Source organism: Castor canadensis, chromosome 13, assembly GCF_047511655.1.
Source record: "Castor canadensis chromosome 13, mCasCan1.hap1v2, whole genome shotgun sequence".
NCBI classification, from domain to species: Eukaryota; Metazoa; Chordata; class Mammalia; order Rodentia; family Castoridae; genus Castor; species Castor canadensis.
The window spans coordinates 71,957,715-71,966,442 of record NC_133398.1 but is presented as its reverse complement, the minus strand read 5'-3'; the positions used below and the strand labels follow the sequence as shown (position 1 = coordinate 71,966,442).

The 8,728-nt window shown below is 44.9% G+C and overlaps 1 protein-coding gene across 6 annotated transcripts in view; it reads left to right on the top strand.

The window, feature by feature from the left end:
* Positions 1 to 924: 924 nt before the first annotated feature.
* Positions 925 to 8,728, top strand: part of Apba1 (amyloid beta precursor protein binding family A member 1) — a 205,104-nt gene continuing 197,300 nt past the window's right edge. For 2 of the 6 annotated variants that reach the window (XM_074052002.1, XM_074052003.1), the window contains exon 1: positions 932 to 1,138. The gene's annotated coding sequence lies outside the window, so the exon portion shown is untranslated. Of the gene's footprint in view, positions 1,139 to 8,728 lie in introns of all 6 variants that reach the window. The other 4 variants (XM_074052005.1, XM_074052007.1, XM_074052006.1 and 1 more) reach the window with 4 other exon arrangements.

Genomic DNA, 8,728 nt, shown 5'->3' with positions numbered 1-8,728 from the left:
GGGGAACGATTTAGCTATTACTTCGCCAATTACAAGTGGGGCTGGCGCCAGTACCCAGGCCTCCTGGGGCCTCTGGCAGCCCATTGCTTTTCTTTAATGCACAAAATCTGCCACCTGGTCCCGCTGCAGAGGGTCCCCATCCTACCGAGCTAGGAGCCAGACTCTAGGGCGGGTGGCCTCTGCCATGCTCCAAGCCACTTTTAAGTTCCCATCAACCATAACCAAGAAGCAGGTGGGACATTCAAGCCGAGCGTTTCCCAGCAGGGGCACACTGAGGTTCTCTGCGCTCCAGGAGGGACCTCGCAGCTCCCCGCCTAGTGACACCAACTCCGCCCGCTTCTCCCGGCCCGAGCCCGCGCTCTCCCTCTTGCGGCGACAACATGCAAGTGCGGCGCGCTGGAGAGACCGCGACGGTCCTGCAGGAAGTGCCGGCGGCATTTAATCGACCTGGGAAGCGCGAAAACTGGGGATCCGCTGCTGGCAAGGTGGTCCCGCATCGGGGCCACGGCTGCTGGTTAGGAACCAGCGGTTCCCCGCCGAGGCTGCGGCCAAGGAGGGCGGAGGTCCCCGTGAGTCGCTTGGGGTGGGATGCAGCCCTGTTTCCCAGCGCCGGCGGGGTTCGCCGGTCTGATCCCCGAGGCTCCGGCCACCAGAGGCGCCGGCACCCCGCACGCCCACCCGCGCAAGAGCAGAGGCGCTGCGGCTGCTGAGGACACTGCCACCTCCGCCCCGGACTCGCGCGGCGCGCGCGCACGCGGGTGGGCGTGGGAGGCAGGGGCGCTACTAGCGTGCGGCGTGCGCGCGCGCTCCCCCTCCCCGCGCGCCCTCACTGGCAGGCCGGCCCCGGCGCGCGTCACCAGGGGCGAGCCAGCAAGCGAGCGAACCGGCCGGCGGGCGGGCGGGAGGGAGGGGACAAGGGGGTGGGGCCGCGGCACCGGAGGGGCCCGAGCGGCGGCTGCTGAGCCCGAGCCAGAGCTGGGCGAGGGCGGCTGCGGTCCTGGCGGCGACAGCAGCAGGAGAAGATGGTGGCGTTGGAGGTAGGAGCGGCTGGAGCGGAGCTTTATTCCCGAGCTTGGCAACATCGCTGTCATTAGCGCCGCCTGCTCCCGCGGGCGCGCGGACCCAGCTGTCAGGCAAGGTACCACTGGCAGGGAGGGGTGGGTGAGTGGGGGTGCCCGGCGCTGATGCCGCCCTGCACCGAGCCCTGATCCTCGTCGAAGGGCGCTCCTGGGCCCCAGAGACGTTGCGTGGAACAATAGTATGGATGAGCAGGGACAGCAGGGGGGACATCCAGGGGGCAAAGCCTTTAGCTAGGGAGGCGGGGGAAGGGTGTGCAGGGGAAGATGCCTGGTGTCCGGTGCGCGCCGAGACATCGGGCTTTGGAAGCACCGGGCGGGCCTGATGACAGTCATGGCAGGAGAGAGAGAGAGAGAGAGCGCGAGAGAGTGAATGTGTGTGTGTGTGTGTGTGTGTGTGTGTGTGTGTGTGTGTGTGTAAGGTACAGCAGAGTGGATGGGGGTGACGGACCCGAGGTGTTGGGAGATGACATTTCCAGGAATCCCCGCTAGGATCCCATCTCTCGGCCGACTCTCCAAGAGAAAGAATGTGGTGATGGGAACGGTGAGATGGGCAGGATGTACTTGGTGTGTGAAGTGGGGAGGCAGGCAGCGGGGTAGGCGCGGGTTTGTAAAATCCCTTGTAAGTGTGTGTACGCGTGTGATCGTATCCACGCTCCCCAAACTGTGCCCCCAGTCCAGAGATCTTCCCGGTGCCTGACTTGTCACCAGCTAACACTGTGGGACAGTGTTTGTTATTTTGACCCTGCAACTCTGAGTACTCTCTCTGTTCTGCTCCTGCGTGTGGGTGGCCGGGTATAGGGATTCTCGCTTCCCCTTTCTGTGGCCTCACGACCAGGGGATGTGGAAGTGAGCTTGTCGCTTTGAGACACATGGCAGGGAATTACACTTTATGGGACTGCTGGTGTCCTAGGTTTTGACACTTGCCGGCCCCTGTTCTGTAAGGATCCTGGGCTGCCTGACTCTGCAGTTTCTATTGTTTATCTCTGGTCTAACCTGAAGAGAAGGGTCTTAATGGTCACTCCCCACCCCCCTTCCCTACAACTTTGAATGCCAACTAGATCTTCCTCTCCATTTAAATACTGAATGAAACCTTATGACTGAAGGATGGGTAGTCTTTGTGTTGGTTCTTTTAGAATGCACTCGGGAAGTGATATATAGAGATAGATTTGGCGCGGGGCGGGGGGCCGTGGGGGGAAAGAGGGGAGCGGCGGGGGGGACGGACGGGTCTTTAAAAAGAAGAGAGGGAGGGGAGACAAAAAAAAGAAGAAAACGATCATACTGAAAAATTTTCGTGTCTGCTTGGTCACTCTCACACAGGGTGTTATCCTTAGGAAATGGGATACTTTATTGCTACTGCCGTTAACATTCAGTCTCCCAGCTTTCACAATAGCTAAGTGGTGCCATGTATCATTTTGAGACCTGAAATTTCTCAAGACTCATGGTGATGGGATCTCCAGTCAGTGAAGTCGGTTTTCCTATCTGATGTAGCCCACCAGTAGGGAATTTAGTGACTGTCAGGCTCCCAGGCTGTGCCTGGGAACCAGGACACAGAAAGGCATCCAGTCTTTAGCCAGCTGTTTAATTGTGTCTGCGTGATAAAGGTAGGCTTATGTAGGGGTGGGTATAGAGCAATAGGAGGGGAGGGTGGCACAGCCACATGGACGTCAGCTACAGTTTGACTCCGTGGTGTCTGTATTTCTCCTGCAGTGTTCAGAGGAATGAATGCACCTTTACGCTCAATCTCATAATACTTCTTTTGTAAAATGTTGTGTGACTAGATTAACCTGCTGAGGACACATTTTAGTCATAACACCTTCAATTCTACTGCATTGCTGTCAGAATCCAAACTGGCTGGCCACCCCTCCTTTGAAAAACCTATAGCAGTCACAGCTATACAAATAAAATGTATATAACTCATTGACACCAAAGGTTTCTTTTTCTTTATTTTTGGCAAAGATTATATGGTGTCATTACTATATTGAAAATAATAAAATTAGAGTTATCCACATGTGCTTTTTTTTCTTCTCATTTATCTTCTCTTAATTAATGAAGACATATAGACCAGCTACTCTGGAGGCCGTCAACATAAAGTAAATTTCCCTGTGTCCTTCACTCAAGCTTTCTAAAATTTTAATGTGAGGTTGTTGGATCTCATCCAAGATTTAAGGATAGATTTATAAAATGCATTTCGAATCTAAGTTTTTTACTCTATTATTGGTTCTGCCAAATCTCTTTCTGAGAAAAGTAATTATGGAATTTAAAAACCATTCTAAGAGGTTTTGGATTTTTTTTGTCATCATTATATTTGCAAGTAATACCAGAGATATAAATTTCTCATCAGAAAGTTAAAGGATATTAGGAATTACCAAGGTAAATAACCTGTTTAGAGAAAGGAATTATACAAGAGTACAAGTGCCGACTGGGGAATTACTCCTTTCTAATGTAAATGGATATTTTTAAAATGCAGTGCCTGACCTTTCAAACATTGGGCTGCTGAGGTTAATGATACAGTTTGGATCTGTAATTCAGTCTGGTAAACGGTTGTACCTTTTGCCGTAGCCTGCAGGAGCCATTTGTTTTGCATGGATGCCTTTTCTTCACTTAAGTAGCGTTAATGCTTTTCTTTTCAGTATTGGGCCTCTTGAAAAAAGTTTGGTTGTTTTTTTTTTTCAGAAGACTTGAAGGTGAAAGACTTGAAAAATGATGTGTAGGGCTCTATTGAGAGGATGGCCAGCAGTGAAAACAGACTTTCTTTTCAGTAAGATGGGGTGGTGAAGAAGGAGAGAGTGATATATCAAAGGAATGGCTGGGAGGGAAAGGAATGTGTTTAGTATAGGAAGACAGGGTTCTACTTTATAAGCTGAGTATAAAAATCCCCTGAGAGGACTAGTGATTGAAAATGGAAGGGGAGACAGAATTGAGTCTTGCAGAAGATGGGAGGATTCTGGGTGGAGGTATAACTCTTTTGAGACAGCAGCATAGTAATTTTGAGATGGAAAGAAAGGAATTTGGCCACAGTCTTTTAAGTAAAGTCAGAAAAGATGTAGGTAGGTTGAGGCTGGGAGCAGAATGAGGAAGACTTATATGAATTTTGGACTCCCTAGCAGGAAGCCCATTGAGTGAGTAAAAGAAACCCCACTATCAGGGCCTGATTTCAAGAGGATGAATTTGTGGAGAACTGATTAGCCCTATATGTTTGGGGCATGACAACCAGTATAACAGTACTGAGGTACTGTTAAAAATAGTGAACATTTACTGTTGCTAAATTCAGTGGTTCTTCCATCCCTTAAACTCAATGAAAAGAAAGTTTATCTTTAAAATTGTCTGAATAAAAGACTCTACCTGATAGATTTCCTACCTATCTGTGTTCTCTCTCGGGGATCTTATTTATACTTAAGTAAGTAAGGTTTATAATAAAATAATGGGAAGGAACATATGAATTTTCAAAACATGAGTTTTCCTATAAATAACAGCAAGATATGAATTTTATAGTAAAGTATAAAGTCAATTTTTCAAAAGAAAAATTAAATACAGTACCTCACCCAACACCACACCTATTATCAGTGCTCAATATGTGTTTTTCTCACATGAATAAATTAGCTAAGTATAGTATGAGAGTTCTGAAATTCCAGAATTTCTTTCTTTCTTTTTTCTTGGTGGGACGGGGATTTGAACTAAGGGCTTCACACCCACAAAGCAGATGCTCTACCCCTTTAGCCACACCTCCAGCCCAGGATTGCTTACTTATACATTGACATTGGATAAGTTGCATTCTATGACCTGTACAAGTTAATGATAATATAAAAGCTATTTGATTTATTTATACCCACTGCATTCATCGATACTTGAATAACAACAAAAATAAACAGAACATCTTTTTCCATAATAATTGTGTACCCTTTATACCCTCAGTTATGGAATTGTGTCATGATTCCAGTTAAGCTCGTGGATCTTTGCCTGTGGTGAGTGACAGTTTTGAGGTTCTAAAAATACATCAATAAGCAAATACAGAATATGTCAGGCAGCAAGTGCTATAAGAAGGATAAAAGAGAAAACAGTAGAGTGGGACAGTGTATGGGAGTGATGTTATTTTATAGAGGGTGGTTGGGAAGGCCTCACACAGCCATAGCTTAAGGACAAGAAGGAGTGAGCCGTGCAGATATTTGAGGGAAGGGCCTGAGGTAGGACCATGCTTGGAAGATCAAGAGACAGCAGGAAAGCATTCTTGGCTTCCTTGGATCACCTGCACGTGTGTGTACTCGTTACTTGTATGTTGCTATGACAAAAATACCTGAGAAAAACAACTGACAGGGAGGATCTGTTTATTTTAGCTTGCAGTTTCAGAGGGTTCAGTCAATGATTGCCTGAATCCCCTATGTTTGGGAAGAATATGATGGTGGGAACACATGACAAAGAGGCTGTCTGTCTCAGAGTAGGCAGAAAGCAGAGAGAAGGAATACAGGAAGGGTCCAAGACAAGATATAGCCCTCAAGGACACCCCAAGGGACCTACTGTCTCCAGCAAGGCCCCAACTCCAATTTTCTCCCTCCCAATAATACCATCATGCTTTGAATCCATCAAAGGATTAGTCTATTCATTAAGTCAGATCCCTTAATTCTAATTTTCCCTAAAAAACGTTCTCACAGACACACCCACAAGTGTGCTTTACTAACCTCCTAAGCACTTCTCAGTCCAATCAAGTGGACAGCCAAGGTTGACTATCACACTGTGGCATCACACAGTCGTTCAGGGAATCTGATAAGATGTTTTGCTTTTAGGTATTGAGCCCATCACCACATATCATTTAGGCTGACTTGTGAGGCAATGTTGGGCTTAGGAAACAACGAATGTCCTCACCGAACATATTAACGATAGAAAACTTGAAGTGACTTTGTGGTTAATGATGAAATTCTTGTCCGTTGGAAGTAGTACCTCTCCTTGGAATTGCCATATTCTGTGGCCTAGATCTTCTTTAAATATAGGTTTCTCTTCTTCCTCCATGTGTCATGTCCCATTCTCAAGTGTAAGCGATAAGAATTGTTTTGTTCTTCTGGGTATACCCAACAACTCTAGAAAAACTCTGCACTGGTAAGAGATCATTAAATACTTACAGAAAGAATGGATGAAACATTTCCAAAGATTCCAGCAATTCAGGTATAAAGAAAAGGGCAAAGCTCGTTTGCATTGACTTACACAGACAGCTAGCTGTTTTCCAAAGAGGACACAAAATCAGCACACCAGCTGAAGTGGTTTATGCTGCAGGCCCTGAAGCAGAACTTGGATCCAGCTGGGGTTTATTTGGGAGGTAAGCCTAAGAAGCCTAAGTGAGAGAGAGAAGAAAGTGAGACAGAGAGAGGAAGATCACCAGTAAGATGTGGGTTAATTGTGAGCAATTGAGGCTTGGTTCTACTGGTATCCTGTAGACTATACCAAGTGATGGGGAAATTGGGGTATTTTCCCACCACTTATACCCGGGGCATTAAACCCTCAGCATTTGGGGTTGCAGTATTAGCCCCAGCAAGCTCCCGAGGCACAAGAGAAATTCTCTAGGTAGAGAAATAGAGAGGAAGGGCTGGAGTGAGAAGCCACCAATGTGGGGGGAACTGACCATCAAAGCTATAAGTAAATTCAGAATGGGGCCAAGGGGACTTGAGACCTCTGTTCTACATGGCACAGAGGCATCAAAAAGAAGTTTTTGACAGATAGGAGTTGGTTTGACAGCAGTTATTGGTCAGTTGATGGAGGGCTTTTAATGTGCTACAGCAACTGCCTGCCGCTCAGTCATTCACAAGCCAGCCATTGACAGCATTCGGTTATCTGAGGTGCTGATTGTGCTATATGCTCACGTTCAAGATATCCTTGGTTAGAACGCATCTCCCGATCTGCCAACAAGATTTGAAGAGCATTTTCAAATTTGAATTTGCACATTCATAAGTTATTTAATTTATTAACTTTCTTGCATATATTTAAAATCACACACCAGAAATAATTTAGGGATATTACATCTATTCTCACATGTTATGAAATCTTTTATTGAAATGTTTCACATGCTTTTTTGGCTTCAGACCTGTCATTGCCAGGCCACTTTTGGTATATTCATTTCCATCTGACTCATTGAGATGTAGACTTGCTTGAATTTCTGTAAGATGCCACCATCATGAGCTTTGTAACAAACCTTATGTGCCCATTCACATAATAAAGAGCACTTGTTTTCTTTCCTGTCACCTATAGGTGTACATTCATGATGTCCAGTACTTCTGTATTGCTGGTATAAGTACATCCAATATAAGCAATTACAAAGCTTCTCCCAGGAATATTTATGTAAATTAATGTTACCTCTTGGCCTCCTTCACTCCTTCATTTGGTCGTTTATGGTATTTCGATCACATGACCTCCACAAGCATCCTCATCTTGTATTGATTGAGCTTGTTTCAGGCTTCCTTCTCCAAACAGTTATCAAGCACCCTCTGAAGCACACATCCTTTTCTCATGAAACCTGAAGTTTTACCAGCTAATCTGTGTTTGACATGGTTTTTTCCTTTAAAATCAGTCACCAACTCATCCTGCATTAATGAATTGTTTGATTTTCAATTCTGGTTATCTTGCAAGTAACAGACTTTTTGCTTGTGGGTGTTCAGAAGAAAGTAATTAAGAGAATGCCCTATAAAATGGGAAATTTTGTAAGCATTCAAACATAAAGCAGCTTTTTCTTTTCTGAGATGTGCTTTTTGGAGAACAGCAGTCTCATCTTATTTTTGTATATGTGAAGTGATCGTGGGAAGTAGTCAAGGTCTGATGGTAGCAAAACCATCCTTGCCCACCACATGTCCCTGGAAGTGCCTGTTCTGTTCTGTGGTGGATTAATTAGCTTACAATCATATAAAAACAGCAATGGGTATGTTTCATAAAGGAGTTGATTGCCATCCATCCAGATAATGTAATGATTTCTGTTCTTATTTTTGATACGTTTTTCTGTATCTCAGGATCAGTTCTGTATTTACTATAACAGGTAAACATTATTTTAAGGAATTATACTTGAGAAAGTATGCATAAATCATTTTTTCCTATAGATTATAGGGGTTTTTTATTTTGTATTGTTTATTTTTATTTTTTACATTTTTTACTATCATATTATTGTTGTACTGAGGGGCACATCGTGACATTTACAAAAGTTCTTTATGTAATACTCACCCCCTCCATCATTCTTCTTTATCCCCCTCACCCCATTCCTGGAGTAGTTTCAACAGGTCTCATTTTTCCATTTTCATACTTGAGTACATAATATTTCTTCCACATTCACTCTCCTTTGTTTTGTTATGTTTTTGTTTTTGTTTTGAGACATTGTCTTACTATATTGCCCAGGCTGGCCTTGAACTAGCAATCCTCTTGCCTTAGCCTTCCCAAAAGCTGGAATTACAGGCACACAAGGGCCAGGCTAGTTGTACTATATTTAAATGAGCTTGTCATTTAAAGAAATTCTACTTAACAGGAATAATTACCGCCTAAGTTTTCAAGAAGTTAGGATTTTTATACTGGACTTTACTAAAGTGGATCATATGCTATTGTAATGGCTTTTGCGTATTTTGACCATAATTCTTATAATAAAGTTTACATTATAGTCTTGCACTAAAGATGAGTGTGGGTAAGCA